The sequence below is a fragment of the Pan paniscus genome, chromosome 21 (genome assembly GCF_029289425.2).
Source record: "Pan paniscus chromosome 21, NHGRI_mPanPan1-v2.0_pri, whole genome shotgun sequence".
Lineage (NCBI taxonomy): Eukaryota > Metazoa > Chordata > Mammalia > Primates > Hominidae > Pan > Pan paniscus.
The window spans coordinates 2,300,022-2,323,151 of NC_073270.2; the positions used below are offsets into that span (position 1 = coordinate 2,300,022).

The 23,130-nt window shown below is 47.6% G+C and overlaps 1 protein-coding gene across 15 annotated transcripts in view; it reads left to right on the forward strand.

Annotated features, from left to right (window-relative positions):
* The first annotated feature begins 2,203 nt into the window (after positions 1 to 2,203).
* Positions 2,204 to 23,130, forward strand: part of SNPH (syntaphilin) — a 42,743-nt gene continuing 21,816 nt past the window's right edge. For 10 of the 15 annotated variants that reach the window (XM_034947492.2, XM_008974725.4, XM_063600960.1 and 7 more), the window contains exons 1-2: positions 2,204 to 2,353; positions 2,610 to 2,716. The gene's annotated coding sequence lies outside the window, so the exon portion shown is untranslated. Of the gene's footprint in view, positions 2,354 to 2,609; positions 2,717 to 2,749; positions 2,769 to 20,235; positions 20,318 to 23,130 lie in introns of those variants that run through there. The other 5 variants (XM_063600962.1, XM_008974730.4, XM_034947497.2 and 2 more) reach the window with 2 other exon arrangements.

The window sequence follows — 23,130 nt, forward strand, 5'->3', positions numbered from 1 at the left end:
CTTCTAAGTACCAAGCAAAAAAAAAAACCAAAAAAAAAAAACCAAAAAAACCCCCACACAAAACCCCACACACATACACACATGAGGATGGGACAGCCAGGCTTGGTGGCTCAAGCCTGTAATCCCAGCACTTTGGGAGGCTGAGGATTGCTTAAGCCTAGGAGTTGGAGACCAGCCTGGGCGACATAGTAAAGCCCCATCTCTATTAATAAACAAAACAGCATGGGAACAGACAAAAAAATATTTTAATGACAATCTCAGAAATGTTCTCCTTCTAAACATGTAATAATTACATGGCTTCCTTTGGTTTCACTTTAAGTGTAAAAATGTCACATATAATTTCAGTGAGCATTAGAGCAGATAAAACATTTTATCAGTTAACTTGCTAATATAGCATTAGGTGTTTTGGACGGAAGACCTCAACATTTCACATGGCTTTTTCAACTAGTTTCCTATTCCTGCTAAATTGCTCTGCCATGTTTTTCTAGAAAACATAATATAATAATGGCTATCTGATAGGATATGGTTTAACGGAATACAGGAGAAAATAGAATCAATGTCCTCTCCAAAATTTATTAGCATTTGTTGCAAAAAAAGTAATGGATTTATTGTAGCTCAGAGATACAGGAAAAGATTTGACTGTGAAAAGCAACAGTAAACTTAAAATAATTATTTTTTCATGTACATTATCAATATTAACTATTTCTCACCAGGCCAGTACTGCAGAGTCATGATGTAAATCAGTGAAGTCACTTTACAAATTCTTCTCTTGGAAAAGTCAGCTTGGGGCAGAGAGTAGAGGGTACCAAGTTCAGCACCGGCGAGAGTAAACAGACTTAAGGACTTAAGAGCCTTAAGAGACTTAAGACAAAAGGACTTCCAGGATGGCATCTGGCCTAGTGTTCCCATAGAAGACTGGGGCCTGGCACAATGTGTGCTTGCTTTCTCATTCACTTAGTCAATATTTATTGAGCTCCTACTATGTGTTAGGCACTGCTCTGGGCACTGGAAATACAGCAAGGGAAAAAAACAAAGTTCCTTCCCTCATGAAGTGTACATTCTAGTGGGAGTGATAAATGACACATAGTAAATATACACTATGTCAGCTGGTAATTAAATGTAGCAAAACTAGGGGCAAAGGAGGTGGAGAGGAGGGAGTTAGTATTTTATGTAGAATGGTTAAGGAAGCCCTCTCTGAGACAGTAACATTTGAGCAGAGACCTGGAGGAAAGGAAGGATTGAACCATGTGGCTCTCTGGTGTGTTCTAGGCAAAGGGGACAGCAAATGCAAAGGCCCAGCAGTGAGGCCTCAGCAAGAAGGACAGCTTGATGGGAGAAAAGTGAGTGATGGGGAGAGCCACGCAAGATGAAGTCAGAGAGCTGGAGTAAGATGAGGGCATGTGGCGGAGAGCGATACAGAAAACCACTGGATGGTTTAGAGCAGAGTAATGACAGATCAGACAGGCCTGGTTCAGAAAGAAGGAGCCCATTCCCACTCCACCTACTTCCCACACATGAAGCAGATAAGAAACCAAGCCCAGAAAGTGAGTTAACGTATCTAAAGTTGTATGGCTAGAAATGGAAGGGCTAGGCAGAAAATCCAGTTTTTTGGACTTTTTGGTCTTCTTCTTTTCCCTGTGACAGATGGAAGACAGAGGGAAAAGAGCCACAATTAACATTTTAAGTTGTGATTGCTTATCTCTCCGAGATCTTTCCAATGATTCACCTTTTTACTACTTCAGAGGAAAACATTTCCATTTTCAGACACTTAAGATTCCTGCTATCATTGTTAGTAGCCCAAGTGCTTGTCATTCACATTAAATACCCCTGGTACTCAGACTTGGTTTGGGCAATGAAAAATGTTCCTAAAGGCTTTTAGATAAAAATTACTATTTCACTGGAGCCAACTATGTGCCAGGGAGTGAGACTGGTATCATCACCCCATGTTACAGAAGAAAAAGCTGAGGCCCAGAGAGGTGAAGGGACTTGCACAGGGTCACACAGCCGACCAAGACGCTTTCCACCACGCCCAATCGATCGCCCAGCTCAAAATACCGGCTGGTGTGTAGGTGGGAGAGGCCCCCGCTCCCCGTGTGCTCGTTGTCTCTGCTCCCAGGCCCTCTAGAGCAAGATACTAACTATCTCTTTAAGAAGGAAAGTAAAGACGGGCCGCTTACGCAGCTGCCGGCGAGCCGCCGACTGGCTGGTCCCCTCCATCCACCTCACCCTCCCCGCCCCTCCCTCCCGGCAGCCCCAGCCCCGGCGAGCACCCAGCTAGCCGCCTCCTGCAGGGGCTCGGGAGAGCAATTCGGCGGCCCCTGCAGGGCAGCTGAAGCCATGGAAGCCTCCGCAGGTGATGACAAGGACCCCGGGGATCTCCGGGCCCACCGCCCAGCTGCACCCGCCGCAGTCCAGAGTGCCAAGTGCCAGGGGGTGGGGTGGGGGCCGCGGGCCGCGAGGAGGAGGGGACGGAGCACCCGGCAGGCAGCCTGCCCTCCAAGCCTTCTGGCTGCAGCGGCCCAGCTGTCAGCGGCCGGGGGCTCAGCTGCCTGGGTGTCCCCCGCCCGCGCTCACCCGCCCCGGTCTATCTCTTTTTCCTAACCCCGCAGGTCGCTGATCAGGGCCAGGCGGCTGCAGCAGCGACTGCAGAGGCGCTGCGCCAAGCCGGGCCGGAGTGGTGCGAGCCGGCGGGCCTGCGGAGGGCCGGTGGACTCAGGTGAGGAGGCCGCGGCGGAGCGGGGAGCTGGCCCTGCGCTGCACCGCGGCAGGTGGGGGCCGCTCGCAACCGCTCGCTGCGGTAGAATCCCTTGGAGGGCACCAGCCTAAGAGGGGTTAATCGTGACTCATTCTTACCCTCCCTTCATTCCCCTACATCCCTTTAAGCGCTTCCCTCCCTCCCCCTCCCTGAAATGTAAGAATTAGAGGGTGCTGATTGCAGCAGAGAAGATGCCCAAAGTGGGTGATTAGGAGGCTTTTAGGGAACCCACCCCCCAATTTTATTTGTCTTCCCCTTCTGGCATTTGGCAAACATTTAAGCTTCTCTTTTCCTTCTTGGAGGAGGAGCAGGGGTACCTGGGGGTGGGAGAAGGATGACACCCCACACCCACCCCAAGGTCAAGTGCCAATGACTGTTTCCATCCCATCTTTCCCTCTGAGAAGCATCAGGGCCCTGCAGTAGATCTGGGGGGAAAATGCCCGTAAGTCCTAGAGTGGACGATCTGAGCCTCCGTCTCCCCGGAGCTTCCCTGGAATGTGAAGCCTTCCACTCCCCAGCCGGGATCTGGGCTGTTTGCAACACCTACTAGCCTGGGGAGCCCCATATTCCCTTCCCCAACCCTGCAGACTGAAAGAGAGGCCGGTCACATGCTGCCCGTTTCCTCTGCCTTCTCTGCCCATCTGGTGGTGTCGGGATGGGCTGGAGGAGCTTCTTAGAAAAAGGTGATCTCTGCAGGCAGAGTCGTGTAAGGAAAGTGCCAGAGATTGGGGTTCTAGGCCCTTAACTTGCTAGTTGGCCACAAGTAGCCATTTTAAAATTCTCGAGGCGTGGGTGTCTGTCTGCTCATCTGTTAGATGCAGGAATTGGATTAAATGATGTGTATAATTTTAGTATATCACTCAAGCAGCTTTTACATGTCAGGGGGACCCCTCTGCTAAGGCAATTTAAATTTAGTTTCATGAAATAATTGGGGTTTCCTCAGTTGATCTCTTTCAACTCTGACTTCTTAAGTGAAACATTGACCTTGTGGGCCTCAAGGAGCTGGAGGTGCCAGACAGTCCTATGTTGACATCCCTGAGCTGCCAAGTGACTTCCCTTCCCCCAGCCTCAGTTTCTCCATCTGTAAATCTAGGGGTACAGCCCGCAGAGGGCTGATGTGAAAATTAAATGAGATGTATGTGGAAGCACCTAAAATAGTGCCTGTGCCTGGCACATAGTAGGTTCTCAGGAACTCAGGACTTGGGAGATAGGCTGGGGGAAGAGAGGAAGAGGTGACTGCTTTTAGTCCTGTTCTCCTCCCCATCCCCTGCCTGTCTCTTCCACACCCCTGCAGGTGGTGTCCCTGCCAGGGGTAATGAATGCTGAAGTGTATTGGGTCACCAGGCTGAGGGCCTAGGCAGGCAGCAACATTTCCACTGCAAAGGTTGTGACATCATTCTAGCAAATGATGGTCCCAAGGAGGCCTGTAGCCCAGCATTGGGTTTGGAAAATCCTGGCATCCAAGGGCGGAGTCTCTGAGGGAACAGAAGCAGCAGATTCTTGTGTGCTGGCAGCAGGGCAGGGATCAGGTCTTCTGGCTCTCACACGAATCCCACTGTGGCTCTCTTGCCCCCCCTGGAGTGTCTCCCTAGGGTCACCCTGAGGCCAGGCAGTCAAGTTTTTGGTGCTTGTATTTTCGATTCTTTATCTTCCTTCCTGCTGTCATTTTCAGCCTAGCACTCAAGCCTTTCTCGCTCCTCTTTATTCCACAGATACCTCCTGCCTTTTGACAGCATGATAAAGGAGGTTCTCCATAGGGTTGGGTGGGGAATTTTGCTGCTGCACCATTTGGGCCAAAAGAAGTTGTCATGTCCCCCCACCCCCACCCTAAATTCCTATTTGGCAGAGGCCCTATCATTTTCCTTTCTCTATCTCCAGCCTCTGGCCCATGAGTAGGCCCAAAGTAGGTGCTCCGTAAGTGTTGAATGAAACAAACTTGAGGAAATTATGTCCCTAAGCCAACTAGGTTAGGGAGAAACTGTAGGAATGTGTTGATTATGTAGGTGAAAGCCCTTTTAATTGTAGGACATCGTCCAGGTTGTTGGTTGTCATTATTATTGCTATTACAGCTACTGTTATTATTGCTATTGTTGGTGATTAACAGATGCTTCGCCTACTCCTCTAGGGCTCCTGACTAGACCAAAAGGGGCCAGATGTGCCTGGGAGGGTGGTGATGTTGGCAAAAAGGGATCCAGATGGTGCCGGCTGGTGTGAGATGACTGTGAAGGGAGGAGGATTGGGAAGGGAATGATTCTAGCCATTTTCTGTGTTTGAGGGAGGAGAGCAGGTAATTAGAATCAAGTGGGACAACATGGATATGCAGTAGAAAGTCAGGAGACCCAGGTCCCACATCCCATTGAACCACTGCCTTATTATGTGACCTTGGGCCAGTCAGGCCTCCCCTCAAGGCCTCTGTGTGCCCATCTATATAATGATGGGACTGGACTAAGTGATTTCTAAGACCCCTTCTGCTTCTGACATTCTGTCGAGTGGATTTTGTTAAATAAAAATCAGACAACTATGATTACCCTCAACGTCATTTATGAAGTCCCAGACCATTAACTGTCTCAGGTAATCCTTAAAGAAAATTATGACTGTTTCAAAGATGAGGAGACTGAGGCTTGGAGAGATGAAGTGACTTGCTGAGGATTGCACGGCTAGAACTGCTATCCGACACCAGGTCTGGCTGCATCATCCTCTTCCAAAGGCTTCGCTGCCTCTTCATGCATACCTTGCTGATGCTGTGAGCTGTGCGTGCACTTGCAGGTGTGAATAGGGGTTTGGAGAAGAAGAAGCTGTGAACAATTTATGGTGAGAGATCAGGCATTTCTCCCAGGTGATTGGTGCAGGGTACTTCCTGGTTGAAAACTGTGTGAACCAGGAATGGAGAGTTTTCCTTTCACCATGAGCCCTGCTTTGCTGATGTTTGGTGGATGCCCCTTTACCGAGGATAATGGTTAGGCCTGAATGACAGTCAGGACAGACACACTTTTTTAGTCTTCTTATGTGTTGTGCTCTGTTTTACACAGGTTCAATAATTTACTGCTCAGATCATCCCATTATGTAGGCACTATATATAAATTTACCCATTTTTATAAGTGAGAAAGCCAGGGCAGAGAGGCGAAGGGTCTTACCCAGAGTCGTACAACCAGTGTATCATAGAACCTAGAAAATGTTTAGCTGGAAGTGCACTGGACTGGGTGTCCAAAGGGTTGCTTTTAGTCTGAGCCCTCTCAATGACTGAATAACCTTGGGTCAGCCAGTTTCCCTGCAAGAGTTCCCATCCCTCAAATGATCTGCATGCATCTACTGGCTCCGAAAGGCCTACATGCACCCTTGTTCCAGTATTGGAGGTGGAGGGGATTCCTTAACTTGCTAAACATTGACCAGCATTTGTCCTTATTTATTAGCTAGGCCCTGGGCTAAGTGCATAGCATGCAGGAAAGAGTAAATTGTGAGTCCTAGTTTCAAGAAGCTCATATCTAACAGAGGTAGACAGATACCTAAACGTGTAGATATGAGAAAACATCTGGAAGCTATAAGACATACTGATATGTGTGTGATGGGGTGGGGGGACAGAGAGAGGGGAATGATCTTTCCTACTGAGTGGGTCAGGAAGGCTTTAGAGAGATGATGCCATTGTCATCTCTATTTGTGGCATTGAGCTTGTGAATAATGATTTAATAATAATAGTAAAGGGTTCTACTCGATTTAGAATGTTTCCAGACAGCCCTAAAGACTTGTTGGCTCCTGTCCTCATCAATCTAGAAGGTGGACACGGAGTCTAGGGGACCATCCAAGCTCACGCTGTAACACAATTTTGATGGAACTATCTGTTTGTCCCAGGTAGACCAGAACCTTTCCTGTACTTAAAGCCTTCTAGAAGCAGGATTTTGAAATTCCTCTGACAAAGACTGTCTTGTGCCTATAATCATCTGATAGGCTTGGGGAATTCTTCTTCATGTCTATTCTAGGCATCCCACCTGTCTGGAGGAACACCTAACACCTGAGAGGTGAAGTCATTTGCCTAAGATTACTCAGCAGGGCTTGGTTCATAACTCTGGCCTAACGGGGATTGCATTTCTAAGCCACATGGGGTCTTTCTACATCTAGGCCACCAGAAGCCCCAGGTGCCAGTTCTCCGTTTGATGGGCAGCTGGTGCTGTGGGAAGTCTCGATGCAGGTGATGTGAAGCTCAAGCCAAGGGCCATGGAGAGGCTGAGGCCTGTGCACCCCAGGCTGCTTTGCATTAATGGACAGATATTTATGACGTGTTTGTCGCATACTCAGCACTGTCCTCTGAATTGAGGGGCTGAGCCAACCAAAAGGGAGTGGCTGGAAAGCAGCCTGGCACAGCAGGAAGAGCCAGCACCGAGGAGTCAGTAGACTTGGGTCCTCACCCCAGCTCTGCCGTTGACCCACTGGGTGGCCTTAGGTCAGACCCTTTGCTTTTCCACGCCTGCAAAATGGGAGTCAGAGGTGATGATATCTAAGAGCCCTTCTAGCTCTGAGTGGCTAACAATTCAGAAACTCCTTCTTCTTCTTTTTGTTTTTTGGAGGCAGAGTCTTGCTCTGTCACCTAGGCTGGAGTTCAGTGGCATGATCTTGGCTCACTGCAACTCTGCCTCCTGGGTTCAAATGATTCTCCTTCTTCAGCCTCCTGAGTAGCTGGGACTATAGGCATGCGCCACCATGCCCAGATAATTTTTGTATTTTTAGTAGAGAGGGGGTTTCACCATGTTAGCCAGGCTGGTCTCGAACTCCTGACCTCAGGCAATCCGTCTGCCTTGGCCTCCCAAAGTGTCTTTCTTCTGTTCTGTAATGACTTTAGGGGGTAGAAGGGTGGATAGGGTACATATAATTGTTACTTGAGGAAGAATAAGATAAATATAACAAAAGGCATGAACAAATGCTTTGTGGATTTGCTGGAGGGAGAGGGGTTGGGAAAGACTCAGTTCAAAAGCCACCTCTTCAAAAATAGAATGATGCAGACATGGTTAGATGAAGTTATGAGTTTTTGTTTTTTTGTTTTAACCAAGAGGAATAACAGAAGATTGCTGTCATACTGGGACAGGAAGTCTGTAGCAGAGCAGTGGGTCTTGGACTTAGATTTCACAAAGACCAGTGCATTTGGGAATCCATCCTCGGTTAGCTACCTTTTTATTTTACCAGACGAGGACATTCAGATGACACTTAGGGTTCTCTTTACCATCACTATCAGAAAATAAGAGAAAGAACATTTTAATATTTCTTTTTTTTTTTTTTTTTGAGACGGAGTCTCGCTCTGTCGCCCAGGCTGGAGTGCAGTGGCGCGATCTCGGCTCACTGCAAGCTCCGCCTCCCGGGTTCACGCCATTCTCCTGCCTCAGCCTCCCGAGTAGCTGGGACTACAGGCACCCGCCACCACGCCCGGCTAATTTTTTGTATTTTTAGTAGAGACGGGGTTTCACCGTGTTAGCCAGGATGGTCTCGATCTCCTGACCTCGTGATCCGCCCGCCTCGGCCTCCCAAAGTGCTGGGATTACAGGCGTGAGGCACCGCGCCCGGCCGAACATTTTAATATTTCTATTCCCCCAAGTAAGAAGGCCATGTTATCAGGGGGAAAATGGTATTCCTTCAAATTGAATACATTTTGCTTTGTTAAAAACTCACTGCATTGTCTGTATTTTCCTCATTTTTGCTACAGACTCGTGTTCTCGTGTTTGGCTCTGAAATTGGGCTGCTGGGGTTTGAATTTTGGTCCAGTTATTTTTTTCCCTCAGAGCTTCTGTTTCCTCACCTGTAAAACTGGGAAATGATGTTGTCTCCTAAGGTCATTAGGAAGACTTTACACCAAAATGAAATATGTTAAGCAAGGGATGTCAAATGTAGTTGTCTACAAAGGTAAAACAGGCCAGTTGGGCTGTTTAGGGATTGTAGCACATTGGAAAGTGCTTGCTTGAAAGAGGCAGCTGCTATCCTGCTCTCACCATTCTTGCCTACAAGAACATGTGCCCAATGTTGTCAGATCTTCTGATTTATAAGACAGAAATCTGCATATTTGTTTGTGACATCTCCTAATTTTTAAAATGTAGCTGATTAGGCAATATTTTTAAATGCACATATTAAAATGTGTATGTGACTGGCCATCCGTCTGTGACCTCAGATGTAAAGTTTTAGATGCTGGGCACATAGTGCTCAGTCATTATTGGCTGGCCCACAGATGAAGGCAGAGAAAGGAAGGAAGGCTGGAAAGGCAGCCTAGGCCAGGGAATGCCTTGTTTGCAAGGCTAGGGCATTTAGCCTGACTTTGGCAGCTTGTGATCTTCTGCTTCTGGCTCCCCCAGCTTCAAAGGCCCTGATGGTGCCCCTTCCCTTTTGGCAGCACTGTCAGGATTGAGTCTCTGGGGACTGAGGCCTCCAGATACCTCTGTACCCCTTGAAGCTGGCCCTAGCCACGCCTCCCTACCACAGGGTCTCTGGAAGCTTGGTCGGCAGCTTCAGAAGAGGGAACTTGGCTGGTGGCCTGTGCAGCCTGGCACAGAAGCCACCTTTGAGAAAGAGGGGTGCAGAGAGGCTCCTGGCAGGTCCTCAGTGGGTGGGGTAGTTCCTGTTCTTTGGAAGCCACGCCGGCCTTGTAGCAGAGCTTCTGCCGCCCTCTCCTTGGGTTGTGCTGTGGTCTGGACAGCAAGCAGTCTCTCTGTGGACAGCTCTGACACATGGTCCCTGCAGAGGAAAAGTTGGGATCTGGTTGCAAAGAGAGCCTAGAGTGTTCTTAGAGAAGGACCTCAGAGGAGCTCTTAATTAGCAGAAGAAACCCTACCACGGTTTCAGGGCCTTCTAGGATTCAGATTAAAGCCACCGATGACAGTTCACATTTTTTGTGGCTCCAGTTAATCAAATATTCATCAAGCACCTATCATGGTAAGGTTCTATTCTGGCCATGGTGAAGGAATTCAAAGAAGTATTTACAGCCATTCATTCAACCAACATATACTGAGGATCTGCTGTACACACAGGCACCAAGATGTGGTCCCTACCCTCAGGGAGCTGTTTAGGTTGGTTGGAGGGAAGGAATGTGGGTGGTGCACAGGGCCTGACACATAGAAATATTAACAACAGCTGCCATTTGACTGTGTGTCTTCTGAGTATGAGGTGCTAGCCCTCATAGCACCTATTTTAGAGGGTGGATGGGAACTGAACTGAATCTTCATCTGAAGCACTCAGCACTGTGCCTGCCACACAGTGATATAGCTGCATTATTCGTAGCCTGGAAAATTGGGCAGATGCAGAAGAAAGGCAACGTAAAGATGGGACGGAGAAAAAAAGAAGCAGTCAACCAATCCGGGCCCACTTAGCATATGTTATCCTTGTTTTATAGAGAAAGACACTGAGACTCAGAGAGGGGAGGAGATTTGTTTAAGGTTACACAGCGGCTGTGTAGCAGAGCCTACACTTAGATGCCAGTCTCTTTGGCATCAGAGCTGCGTTCTTCCCTCTAGGCCATACTGCCTCTAAAGAAGTGATCGGTGAACAAAAAATAAATAACTACCATTTGTTGAACACACACAACAGGTGAGGCACTGTGCTGCTTGCTAAGATAGGAAGTTTTTTAATAGTTGAGGAAACTAGGACCACTAGAAAGAAGAAACTGGCCCAAAGTTATATAAGCACAAGTGGTGGGGTGGGGACTCTGACACAGGTATACAGGATGTGGCTTCCCGCACCGTAGTGACAGGATAGCAGTTTTCAGGGGTAAAGGTATTCAAAGTGCAGGCATGGGAGAGAGTGTGGGCTTCTGCATGCCCTGAGAGATAGATACCAGACCAGTCCTTGCAAGTGCCAGCAAGGAAGGCAAATTTTGGCTCAGTTCAAGGGGTAAAAGGGAGAAAATTCTAAAAAAAAAAAAATCTAGTAAGAAAACAATGTGTTTTGAGAGCTGGCACCTCATCTCTGGGCTGCTCACATAGGGCTGGATGTTCTAGGAGGAATTCTTGCCATAGGATGGAGTTTGGAAAGGCTGTGCTTGACAGCTGTAACCCAGAAGATCTGGAATCCTAGTATAGGGCTGGTCACAGATGAGGCAAGCAGGGGGTGCTGCTGGCATTCCCAGGAGAAAGAATAGCTGTAGGTTGAGACTATCTGAGAAGGCTTCCCGGAGGAAGAGGAGGAACTAGAAAGGATCTAAAGGCTGGCACTCGGGAAGGGAGCGGAGGAGGACTGTGTAAGGACAGTGAGTCTGAGGACACTGAGCCCTCTAGTCTGGCCAGGCCATCGGTCTGGTGCCCTTCAGCAAAAGGCAGCTCCCTGTCCTTTCTGGCTTTTAAAATGGTGGAAGCAGAGGTACAGTAAATCCTGGGTCCCGCGTCTTTCCCAAAGCCTCATTAGGCAGCCAGTTTGGCACCACCTCCCCCGTCTTGCTTCCTACACATCCCCTCTGTATGCATTGTAAGATTCGCCTCCCTTCCAGCCTCCCTTTCAGAAGTGGCAGACTTTGGACGTGCAGCCCCAGAGGGAGAAAGGGTGTGCTAAACATCACCTCTTCTGTGAGGCAAGTGTCATGAGGCAAACTACGTCTTCCGACAGTAGCCACCTTCCTCGCTTTTGGGGCTCAGAGCCAAAAGGGGAGGAGCCACAGCTCCATCCACTTAAGCCACCCTGGGCCTTCTGGGAGCCACTCGCTTCCTCAGAGTCAGGCCTGGCTCATTTCCAGTTCTGCCACTTGTTAGCCTGGGACTTCAGACAAATTGTGTTACCCCCTGGGACATTTTCTCATCTGCCAAAGAGAAATCGATTATTCCTGCCTGAGAGGAGACGGGATGATCTGTTGTGGTCCCCTGTGGCAAAGAGCCTGATATATAGCAGATGTCCCCACAAACACTGCTTCCTCCTGTCTCTATGGGCCTCGATTGCTTTTCTGACCCTCTAAGTCCCGACTCTTGTCCAGGTTAATGAAAACAGCTACACTACATGTCGGGCACAGGGGATATGTGACCTTATAGCATCTTCCTGACAGCTCAGGTAAGGAAAGCATTATTATAGAAAAGGAAGCTGAGTTATAGGAAATTTAAGCAATTTGTCCATGGCCCACAGCTGTTACATGGTGGCTGAGCTACCAAATACCTGATTCCAGGGCCCAAACTCTCCCTGCCCCTCATTTTGCTTTCTCATTCTCTTCCTCTCCCCATTTCTGTTCTCTTAGGCCTGTGAATGGGCATTCCTTCCTCCTCAAAGCTTAGCTGGGCTCTTACACCAAGGTTGCTAGCCCTGGACCTGATAGGAGTGAGGTGGTCTAAGAGCTAGAGAAGGACATTTTGATAGTTTATGACTCCAGAGAAGTCCCTGAGTGACCCTCGGGCGTGTTCTACCCCAGGTCAGCAGTATTTCCTCCCTGCCATTCCTTTCTACCTCAATTACTTTTACTTGCCCTGTTTCCTCTGCCTGAAATTTTCTTCCTACTACTACTGCTATCTCCTCATGTTCAGATCTGTCTCAAGGCCCAGCTCAAACACTGTCTTTCAGGGGACCCACTTCCAACTCCCACAGCTCCTTCACAGAGCCCAGGCTCTTAGTCAACAGCCTAAGCTCTGTGCTCTCAGAGGATGGAGAGGACCTGACCCCTCCACACCCTCCTGTTCCCTGACTGCAGAGACCAGCCCTCCCTGGGTGGCATGCAGGGCCCAGATTGGAGCTGTAGACCATTTGAGCCAACTGTCTGTGGTTTCCTTCTGGAGAGCCCCTTCCCCCTCCACAGGAGGGGGACTCCTCACTCTGGGGCCGTGTGTTTGAGAGAGAAGGCCTCAGAGGTTGTTAGGCCTGGTGGAGGTCAGTTTTGTAAGGAATCCCTGAGGCCAGCCATCCAGATGAAAAAGCCCAGGATCCAAGCCTAGGCAGCACCGGCCCCCTTGCCCTGCTCTGTGAGTGGTTGGGAACAGAGAGCGCAGGTTGGAGTTGGATACACTTGGACTGCTGTCTCCGTCTCTGCCATGGACTGACTTTGTGACTGGGCAAGTCACTTAATTTATCTGACTCTTAGTACCTCAATAGTAAAAATGGGCATCATAATCATAACCTAGGCCTCCTGACAGCAAAGCTGGCATGAGAATTAAACTAGATTAGAAATCTTCTATGTGTAAAGCCCCTACCTAGCCCAGGGGCTTTATTTATTAAACACAGTAGGTGCTTAATAAATGCCAGTACCCTTTCATCCGTGTTGTATAGGAATCACTTTATAACTTCCCTACTTTCCCAAAGTGCCAACACATCTTCATTTGTCAGTGAGCTCCCTCCTCACTGGAGGTATTCAAACTGGGTCCAGGTGACTGCAGAACAGGAATGTTATTCCGAGAAACAGAACTTCAGTCAGATGGATGTTGGGCTTTGAAACCTTCAGATTCTTTCCTGTCCAGAATTTTTGCGATTCTGTGAAGACTTGACTCAGATCTCGTTGGTCAATTATTAGAAATCAGTTGGGGTTCGGCTTGGATGTCTGTTTTGCACAGATAAAAGACAGACTTCTGCTGGAGTTGTGAACTAATTGAAGGCTTTCTCCCAAGAGGTGGCAAGGGTAGAAACAAAATCAGGCCCAGGAGGAAGGACTCCAAGGGATCCTGGAAAGGGAATCTGGCTGGGATATTAGGGGCATGTGGCGAAATGTTTAGGTTGAATTTGGGGAAGGCTATACCACGGCTGCTAGAAATAATTTCCTGGGGCAAGGATTGTTTGATTTGTCTCTGAACCCCCATACCCAGCACAAACCAGGTACACAGAAACATTCTAGAAAAATGTTGAGTAAATGACAAGAAGCTTTGGTGTCCCTATCAGATGGAATCCTGGGTTGAGGGACTCCTTGGGACTAGAGGCCATGTGGGAGTTTCATACTCTGTGTGTGTATGTGTATGTGCCTGTGTCTGTGTGTGTCTGTGTTTATGTGTGTGTATGTCTGTGTCTATGTGTCTGTGTATGTGTGCCTGTGTGTGTCCATGTATATGCCTGTGTGTCTGTCTGTGCCTGTGTATCTGTATGTGTGTCCGTGTGTGTTCCTGTGTGTCTGTCTGTGCGTGTCTGTGTGTGTATCTGTGTGTGTGTCGTGTGTCTGTGTGTGTGTGTCAGTGTCTGTCTCTGTGTGTGTCTGTGTATGTGTGCCTGTGTGTGTCTGTGCCTGTATGTCTGTGTATCTGTGTGTGTCAGTGTGTGTCCGTGTGTGTCCATGTGTGTGCCTGTGTGTCTGTCTGTGCCTGTGTGTCTGTGTATCTGTGTGTGTCAGTGTGTGTGTCCGTGTGTGTCCATGTGTGTGCCTGTGTGTCTGTGCCTGTCTGTGTGTGTATCTGTGTGTGTCGTGTGTCTGTGTGTGTCAGTGTCTGTCTCTGTGTGTGCCTGTGTATGTGTGCCTGTGTATGTCTGTGCCTGTGTGTCTGTGTGTGTATCTGTGTGTGTCAGTGTGTGTGTCTGTGTGTCTGTCTGTGCCGATGTGTCTGTGTATGTATCTGTGTGTGTGTGCCTGTGTGTGTGTCTGCGTGTGTGCCTGTGTGTGTCTGTGCCTGTATGTCTGTGTGTATCTGTGTGTGTGGCGTGTCTGTGTGTGTGTCTGTGTGTGTGTCAGTGTCTGTGTGTGTATGTGTGCCTGTGTGTGTGTGTCTGTTTGTGTGTGTATCTGTGTGTGTCTCTGTGTGTGCCTATGTGTGTGTGTCTGTGCCGGTGTGTCTGTGTGTGTGTATCTGTGTCTCTGTGTCCGTGTCTGTGTGTGTGTGTGTCAGTGTCTGTGTGTGTGTATCTGTGTATGTGTGTCTGTGTATGTGTGCCTGTGTGTGTGTGTCTGTGTGTGTGTATCTGTGTGTGTCTCTGTGTGTGCCTATGTGTGTGTGTCTGTGCTGGTGTGTCTGTGTGTGTGTATCTGTGTCTCTGTGTCCGTGTCTGTGTGTGTGTTTGTGTGTCAGTGTCTGTCTGTGTATGTGTGTCTGTGTATGTGTGCCTGTGTGTGTGTGTCTGTGTGTGTGTATCTGTGTGTGTCTCTGTGTGTGCCTATGTGTGTGTGTCTGTGCTGGTGTGTCTGTGTGTATCTGTGTCTCTGTGTCCGTGTCTGTGTGTGTGTGTGTCAGTGTCTGTGTGTGTGTATCTGTGTGTGTGTGTCAGTGTCTGTGTGTATGTGTGTTGTTTGTGTTGTTTGCCTGGCTTCCTAAGACAACTCCTGTTTGCTGTGCTTTCTGTTTTCTTTCCTCCACTCTTTCCCACCCTCCTCCTTCTAGCTTTATGGAAATATAGTTGATATACGAGCTTCACATATCTAAAGTCCAGTGTGGTAAATTCTGACATATTTCTATACTGATGAAAGCGTCACCACAATTAGGATAGTGAACATATCCATCGTCCGCAAAAGTTTCCTCCCCCCTCATCCTCAGGCAGTTACTGATCTGCTTTCTGTCAGTACAGATTACTTCACATTTTCTAGTAGTTTATATAAATGGAATAATATAATATGCACATTTTTGGTTTGGCTTTTTCACTCAGCATAATTATTTTGAGATTGATGTTGTGTATACCAATAGTTTATTCCTTTTTTTTCTTTTTTGTTGAGACAGAGTCTCACTCTGTCACCCAGGCTGGAGTGCAGTGGTGCGATCTTGGCTCACTGCAACCTCCGCCTCCCGGGTTCAAGCAATTCTCCTGCCTCAGCCTCCTGCGTAGCTGAGATTACAGGCATGCGCCACCATGCCCAGCTAATTTTTTGTAGTTTTAGTAGAGACAGGGTTTCACCATCCTGGTCAGGCTGCTCTCGAACTCATATTCCATAGTATAGAGAAAGGATAAATCATCATTTGTTTATACATTCATCTGTTTGTTGATGGATATTTAGTTTTTTCCAGTTTTTTGGCTATTACAAGTAAAGCTGTTATAAATGTATGTGTATAAATCTTTCAATGGACATACACTTTCCTATTTTCTTGGGTAAGTTCCTAGAAGAAGAATGGTTGTATCATTTGGTAAATATATATGTAACTTTTTACTGCCCAAGTGTTTCCAAAGCATCTGTACCATTTGACATTTCTACTCGCAGCATTATGGGAGTTTCAGTTCCTCTACATCCTCATCAGTACATGGTATGGTTAGTCTTTTAAATCTTAGCCACTCTAATAGGTTCGTAATGGTATCTCCTTATGGCTTTAATTGGCATTTTCCTAATAACTAATGATGTCGAGCATCTTTTTGTGTCTATTTGACAGCCACATATCCTCTTTGGTGAGGTATCAGTTCAAGTATTTTGCCCATTAATTTTTAAAAACTGGGCTGTTGGCCTTCTTATTGAGTTGTATGAGAGTACTTTATACATTCTGGATATAAGTTCTTTGTTAAATATATATTTTGCAAATACATTCTCCCAGTGTGTAGGGCTTGCCCCAGAGGGCCTCGTGGAAGTTTCTTGCCCAGTGTGTATGAGTGAGTGAGAGAGACACTGATAGAAAGACTGGTTTCCTGAGAGACTCCGGCTTCTTTTTTTTTTTTTTTTTTTTGAGACAGGGTCTGACTCTGTCAGTCTGTCACCAAGGCTGGAGTGCAGTGGCACCATCACAGCTCACTGCAACCTCCACCTCCTGGGCTCAGGTCTTATTTTGCAAACAGGGAGCCTAAGTCCCTTAGATGCCATGAAGGTTTAGTGTCAGAGCCCACAAACAGCTCTGATGTCCAGAGAGGCCTGGCTGGCCCTTGATGCCTTTTATTCCTGTGACCCTGGGTGAGTAAGGTAACTTAGCATCCCTCATCTTGTGAAGATGGGCACAGCTGTGCCTTCCTGTGGGTGAGAGACTGGAGTAGAGCTCTCCAGCCGACCCTCCCAACAGCAAGGGCGAGGAGCGTGTGTCAGTGCCAATGCCATCAAAAGGCCTTTTGGAGGCAGAGATGGAGAGGCTAACTATTCAGTAAGGAAGGTTTGTTGAGCTCCACACTGACCAGATTGGGGCATGTACTGGCCGGAGAGGTGCCCACAGCTTTTCTGCTTTGCTCTGAGCTGTGTGGAGCCTGGACGAGGACCTTGTGACTTCTTCTGCCAGACCTCTTTCTCAGCTCATCAGCATCACACACACATGTGTGTGTGCATGCACATATACATGTAGGCTCAGTAACTCCCAAAGGGTGGGAGACTGGTCTACAGGTGGGGATGTGTGTAAACAGCCTGTATCCTACTGGTGCATGATGTGCTCTAGCTGTGAATTCTGTCTCCCTTGAGGCTACACACAAGCATTCAGGCCTGGATTGAACTTGGAAAATAAGTAGGCTGAAGAGGCTTGGGAGAGCTTTCCAGGAAGACAGCACTGCATAGGCAGAAGTCCAGTGAATTTTCAAGATGAATTGCAAAGGAGGTGTGTGGGAAATGAGGCTAACAAGGCAGAGGTCGGGTTGTCACAACTGCTGTATGAGGTGGGATGTGTTATCTCCACTTTATAGATGGGCAGACTGAGGGACCCAGAGGTCAAGAGAGGTATGCCTTAGGTCTGAGTCATACTCAGTGGCAGAGCTGAGTGTCCTGGCCCCAAGTACTGTGGTCTCCATACTGTACCAGGCTTTGTCCCAAGAGAGTGAGAGGATGGAGCTCCCTCAGGGGCCCTCTTCCTGGTTCCTGGATTGATGGAATGGGGTTCTCAGAACTGTCAGGTCATCTGTTTGGCTGCCTGACTTCCCTCAGCAGGTGTTTACTAAGCCTCGATTTCGAATCCAGCTCTGTTCCTAGCACCTGGGAAGACTCCAAGCCTCTGAAGGCATGATGCCCATTCCTCTTTTAGCCCTTGCAGGATAGCAGACACCTAGCCAGGTTCCCAAGCCCAGGGTGCTGCTGTTCACAACTCACAGGCCAGAACTGTCTCTGCAACTCTGGGTGGAGTGGGGGGTGTGTTTGTATGTTTTAAGGTGGGTATATTGCCACCCCTGAATAAGGTTCTATTATTGAGAGAGGAGGGATAGAATATTGAGTAGGCAGCGAAGCTAACCCACACAGAGGCCTGGGCGTCATCACAATTCTTCCCTTTCCGTCATTCCCTACAGCCTATCTCTTCTGGGGACCCTCAAGAGTCTACTTCCTAAATTTCTCTTGAAGCCACCTTTACTTCTGTCACCTCCTACCTCCACTCTCATTTTAACCTCCATAGCCTTCGTTAAAACGTCATCATCCCTGACCTTCTGTCCTGGTGCTTCTCTTCATCTCTTCCCAGTCCACACTTGGCAGAGCTCGTACAGGGTTATCTTCTGTAATATAAATCTGACCTTGAGCCTTAGGCCTGCCTTGACCTTGAACTGTAAACCTGACTTTGACCTTAAACTTGATCAGAACTTTTTTCTGTAAGCTCAAAAGGCTTTTTTCTGCAGGCTCAGCCCTTCTCTCTACTCTCCCTATGCCCCTACACTGTGTGGTCTAGCAGTACCCAGCCCCCTGTAGCTCTCTTACTCTTCATGACTCTGTAAATGCTAACCCCTGTTCCTGCACAGAATGTGGAATGCTCCTCCACAGGCAGCTCCTGGGTACCTGGAGAACAACTATGCACCTGTCCTCCAGAGCTCTGCTCAAGGGCACCAGCTTCTGAGTTCTGCAGAGAAGTCCCTCTCTCTTCTGCCCAACCCCTCACTGACACGTGCTTCGATTATGGGACTATTGGCAGAGGAGGAAGTGGCACACAATAGACACTTGGTAAATATTGACTGAAACAGCCATGCCAGAGCTGCCACACAGATAGGAAATGCTGTAATTAGAAGGGGGAGTAGCTTTGGGAGGCTTGCTTTCAATCTGGGAGCTAGGCCATTTCTGAGCTTGGCCTCAGTTCCCCGCCTGCATTGCCATGGGGCAGAGGGTGGGGGTGAAGATACTTGCCACAGGGCCGGAGAGACATAGAAAAATCATCTTGGATGATTTGTATGTCTGAGCTTGAACACTTTGCCTTTTAAGGCTTTGGCTAAGTGCTGGTGGTTTGATCAAGTAGAAAACCCAGCTAATAGGTATACATTATGGGTAGGAGAAACAATAGGCAACCTAGCCCTTCGGGAAAGCAGTTTGGCAGCACATTCATACTTTTCGACCCTATAAATCCATTACCAGGGAACCAGCCTAAAGAAATAATTCTAAATATAGGAAAATAATTATTCACAAAGATACCTATTGTAACATTATTTTTGATAGAAAGTCTAAATGTTCAACAGACAGGGAGGCTAAATGAACCATGACAGACCCATCAAATGGAATACTATGCAGCCCATAAAATACTTTTTATAAAGGATATGCCATATGGGCAATTCTTAAACTATGGTACATTTTGAAAATATACAAGTTATATTTTTGCCACGGCTATAACTGTGTAAACATAACAACCCCTTGCCCCCTAAAAATATCTGTGCTTAGAAAAAGGCCTGAGAAGGGGCAGCAATCAAATTAATCAGTGGTTTATCTTTGAGTAGCAAAACTGGAAGGCTTTTAAATGGGTGTGTACTACTTTTACAACTATATTTAAAACTTAAAAATTACCCAGTTGGAGCTAAGGGAGCCCATTTTAGTTCAGCACCTTTCTGGTATAAGTTATTCATTTGTCTCTGGGCCTTGGTTTATAACATACGGGAAATAAATTACTGTTCATCCAGCAGTGTGTGTGCCAGGCTCTTTGCATGCACCACTCAGTTCAGTCTTCACAACTGAAACCCCGTTTTACAGATGAAGTTAAAGCTCGTGGTCAGCCCTATGCTAAGAACTAGGTTTCCAGCTTGATTCTACCCTAGGACAAAGCCCCTGCTCTTTACATCCTATCAGGGGCCCCTAGGATGCCTGCTCTCGGGAAAGGGGAGTGAGAGGGACACTTGAGAGTGCTATGTCCACAGAGCCAGTGTAGGCTGAGCCTTTCCCCTGAGTTTATTTTACAAGGTCGGGGAGATCAGTGTTTGCCAGCAAGTGGGAAGAAGAGAGGCTTTAGCTGCATGCAGCCAGAGATGGTGCTCTCTGCTTTACCTCCCTGGCCCCACCAGCCTTTTCTGAAAAGGATTTCCCCCTCAGCCCAAGTAGCCCATTCTTCTTACCTGACAGCTGGGAACCAACCAAAAGAACATTGCAAGGCTGCATTCTCAGCCTCCTTGTACATCCCAGTGCCCTGGATTCAGAGCCGTAAGCCTGGGGTTGCAGTCCTGGCCCCACTGCTGATTTACTGGGGGCCTTGGGCAAGTGCCACCCACCCCCACGCTGACCTCAGATCTTCTACCTATAAAATGAGACTGGACCAGAAAAGAGACTCCAAGCTCCAATGCCATGCCACTAACAAACAACACAGACCAGTTATAAGAGCAAGAGCTCTGGTAAGAACTCTGACAGAAAGGAACAACTTCTCAGTCTCAGACAATCATTGCCATGCAGGAATGCAGGCACAGAGCTGAAAGATCTTTTAATTTGTTTGAGACAAGCCAGAAAACATGGATTTTAAAAAAATATGAAATCTCTCAGTTTATAAATATCGACTGAATTGGAATACATATACATGCAGGTCTTCAAGCATGATACGGCCGTGGGCTGCCAGTTTGGAATCTCCGTAGTCACCTGTCTCTGAGCACCTTCCTACCCCGAAGGTAGGCACCTTCTGATACCTGGACTCCTGGTCTACAAACACTTGCTAGGGCCAGTGCTGGGCAGAATAGGACCCGGGGATGTGACAGCAAGAAGGTCAATCTGCTGAGAAGGAGGAGAAGGCCCTAAGTTTGTTTTTCTGGACCCCCAGGCTCGCCTTTGCCCAATACTTAGCCTTCAAAGGCTCTGTCCAGCTACCTTCTAGAAATCCTATCCCAGCTGTGACATGCACTGTGTACCAAGGGCTTGCTGTATATGCTCAGCAGCACAACCTCCCTTCGTTGTCATGGCAATGATTAACCTCATGTACACACAAGGAAATTGGTCCTGATACTGATGGGCCTGAGGGCACACAACTCCCAGCTGAGCTCTTGCATATAGTCATTACAGCCCTTAGAGGGGACCCTCTGGTGCTATTTTTTCAAAGATGAATAAAACTCTTCCAGCTCATAACCTAGCAGGAGAGACAAGCTCACTAAATAGAACACTGTGTGTAGAAAGGACTAGAATAATATAAACAAAGTACCACAAAGCTTTTTTTCCCCCCTTTTGTTGACTTGCTAAGAGGCCTGCACTTACTTGGGTGGTAACATCAACCCAGATCAGTGCAGACCCCCTTATTCATTCAGCAAAGATTTATTGAGGGCCTGTGGTGGCCTGACACTAGTCTAGGCATAAGGGACTAAATAAAGCATAAAATGGGCATCTATCCTTACCTCTCTGGAGCTTATATTCTAAAGACGTAAAATAAATACATACATAAATATGTTAGCTGTTGCTAAGGACGGCAGAGAAAAACGAAGCATGGGAAGAAAGAGGAGTGCTGTAGGAGGAGGGGTTGTATTTTAAACACAGTGGTCAGAGAAGATTCACTGAGAGGGTGACCTTGGAGCAAAGACCTGAAGCGGGAGAGAATACACGGGGCAGAGATCTGGGAGAAGAGCATTCCAGGCAGAAGGAACAGCATGTGCAGAGGCCCTGATGAGGGGATGTGGAAGAAGGCAGGGTGGCTAGAGCAGAGTGAATGAGGGGGAGAGGTGATGAGGTCAAAGAGATAAGCGGGGGTCAGGGGAGGGATGCACAGAACTTTACATCAGCCGAAGAAAAGGCTTTAGCCTCTATTGAAAGGAAGGACCGTTGGAGGGGTTTTGAGTAGAGGAATGACCTGATCCAATTTGTGTTCTAAAAGGATCCCTTTGGCTGCTGGGTAGAGTTGGTAGGAGATAATGAGACCTGCATCATCCAGGAGAGAGATGGTGGCTTGGACCAGGGATGGAGCAGTGAAGATGCCGAAAGGTGTCAGATTCTGTGACTGTGTCGCCTCAGTTTCCTTATCTGTAAAATGCATACACTGTGCAGGGAATAAAAGCTGACAGGCTTTTCTGATAGACGTGAGAGTGTTGGCCTACCCGACTGGAATGATGGGATTGCCATTCACTGAAATGAGGGAAGCTGCAGAAAAACAGATTTTTAAGGCAAAATCAGAAATTCATATTTTGGATGTGTTAATTTTGAGATACTCTGTTAGACCAAAGTGGCGGTGTCCTGAAATCCTGTTGTTTGGTAGACAATGACCGGTTTAGGGTTTTTCTGTCCTTTTCTTTTTTTGCAAGTAGACTTAGGAAAGCATAAAATGAATCTGTAGTCAGGAACCTCTCAGATACAAACGAGTATAGTATTTCAGATTAAGATTTTGGACAGGGAGAAAGATGTAATATACATGAATAACATTGAGAATAAGAATATATTCAGGCGAATAAATAATTACTGCTATTTACGGAGTGCTGTCCCTATGCCAGGTCCTTGCTAGGCATTTCACACGTGTTATTGCTCATTGTGATTATACTCATGCACAACTGTAATTAGCCCCATTTGAGAGATAAGGAGAATGAGGCTTAGAGGAGTAAAGTGGCATTCCCACTGTCATAAAGATGGTGGGTGGTGGAGTTTGGAATTCAGAGTTCCAAATCCAGTCATATTGGATCTAAAATTCAGTTACATTTGATGCTCAAGCCGTGGTTTCTTTCTGTCGGGTTAGTCTGCCTGTCGGCAAAAGGGGAAAACTCATTCTGAGATAGATAAAGGGTGGCCGGGTGCAGTGGCTCATGCCTGTAATCCCAGCACTTTGGGAGGCCAAGGCAGGTGGATCACAAGGTCAGGAGTTTGAGACTATCCTGGCCAATATGGTGAAACCCCGTCTCTACTAAAAATACAAAAATTAGCCAGGGGTGGTGGCAGGCACCTGTAGTCCCAGCTACTGGCTGAGGCAGGAGAATTGCTTGAACCCTGGTGGCGGAGGTTGCAGTGAGCCAAGATTGCACCACTGCACTCTAGCCTGAGCGACAGAGCGAGACTCCATCTCAAAAAAAGAAAAAAGATAAAGGGCCTTTAAAATAGGACATAGTAGTTTGTAGAATCTCCCTTTTAAAACATTTTAGAATGCTTCACTTTGGCTAAATTAAGAGGTAGGGCAGCTTCTCCAGAGAAGGAAAACTTATTAGGAGAGGCATTTATTAATCACCCACCCTCTTCCAGCAAGTGTGAGCGACACTGGGCACTGTTGAGGCCCTGGATCTTACTGAAGGTGAAAGAATTCAGCATGGCATGGGAAGTACCACTGGGAATCAGGTGGACAGGGATCAGCTGCTGAGGACAGGGCAGCTGCAGCCGGAGAGGGAGAAGGGAGCTGGGAGGAGAGATGAAGGAGCTGCTGTGAGATAGGCTCCTGGGCTGAAACAGGCACGGTTGGGTGCGCTGGGCTCCATGTCTCCCTGCTGAGCCCCTGGGAGCTGCAGGAAGATAGATGAACCTTGGC